Below are 1564 nucleotides of genomic sequence, written 5' to 3' on the forward strand. Positions count from 1 at the left end.
ACCCAATCTCCAAAGTGTATTAACTGAATTCGGAAAACTCTCGGGCTACTGACATCAATACTGACAAATCTGAGGCCCTAAATTTGAACCTCCCGGCACCCGAAACTAAACTTCTTCAGCTGAATTTCAATTATAGATGGAGTTCCTCTCACATTAAATATATGGGAGTAAATATGACTAGGCACTATAACTCCCTCTACCAATGTAATTACCCACCCCTAGTCGACAAGTTAAAAAAAGATCCGACGATCCTCCCATGGCTTGGACGGAAAACTCTTGTGAAAGCGTCTGAGAAGAGCTGGTGCATGGATGTCCTCCAGAGAGAGCCATGAATGTTCTTCGGGCCCAAAGCCCCTCCAGTAAACTAAGAACTGGACCTTGCCTCTTGAGAGGCGGGAGTCCAGTATGGATTGGACCTCGTATTCCTCGTTGCCTTGCACGATCACCAGGTCCGGTCTCCGAGTAACGACTGAGAAGAAAGGACTGGAAATGAAGGGTTTAAGGAGAGATGTATGGAATACATTAGGTATCTTCATGGCTTGAGGTAGCTGAAGGCGGAAGGGCACCAGATTCACCTGTTCCATAATGGAGAATGGGTCCAGAAACTTCGGTGCCAATTTTGGGGACAGGGTTTTAAGATGAATATTCTTGGCGGAGAGCCAGACTTTATCCCCTGGCTTGTATCTGGGAGCAGCTTGGAGGTGACTGTCAGCTTGGAGCTTAAATCTCTGAGAAGATCTTTGAAGAGCCGTCTGTATCTTGGTCCAGGAGTGCTGTAGCACCGAGATGCGCTCGTCGGCGGCCGGTACTCCGGAGCAAATATTAGATATCGGGAGGCATGCTGGGTGGTAGCCATGGTTTATGAAGAACGGAGTCTCCCGTGTGGACTCAATTCTTGAGGAGTTGAAAGCATATTCTGCCCAATGTAGCAGGTCCGACCAGTTGTCCTGGGAATTGGATGTGAAACATAGATATTTCTCGAGAGATTGGTTGACCCTCTCGGTCTGCCCATTGGATTGCGGGTGGTAACCAGACGAAAAGGAGGAGGAAACTGTGAGCCTCTGTCCGATACAATGGATGTGGAAGATCTCTCTAGAAAAAATGTCGGCCAGGGCGGGTGAGGTGGGTAATCCTTTGAGAGGAATAAAGTGCACCTGCTTCGAGAAACGGTCCACCACTACCAGGATGGTATTCATGCCGTTAGACCTTGGCAAGTCTACAATAAAGTCCATAGATATATGGGACCAGGGGCGCTCCGGAATAGGAAGAGGTATTAAGAGACCAGGAGGTCTCTCTCAGGGAACCTTGTTTTGTGCACATACCGGGCAAGCGTGGGTATATCTCTGGATGTCTTTAGCCATTTTAGGCCACCAGAAGGTGCGTCGAATGAGATCCAGCGTCTTTTTGAACCCAGGGTGTCCCGCAGAATGAGAAGCGTGCCCCCATTCCAGGATCTCCGGTACGAACTTAGGATCCGCATAAAGTCTGCCATCCGGTACCTCTAGACCTCTAGATGAATGCACTTGAGCCTTGATGATCTTGTCGAGACTCTTGAAAGAGGCAA

The sequence above is a fragment of the Ascaphus truei genome, chromosome 2 (assembly GCF_040206685.1).
Source record: "Ascaphus truei isolate aAscTru1 chromosome 2, aAscTru1.hap1, whole genome shotgun sequence".
Taxonomy (NCBI): domain Eukaryota; kingdom Metazoa; phylum Chordata; class Amphibia; order Anura; family Ascaphidae; genus Ascaphus; species Ascaphus truei.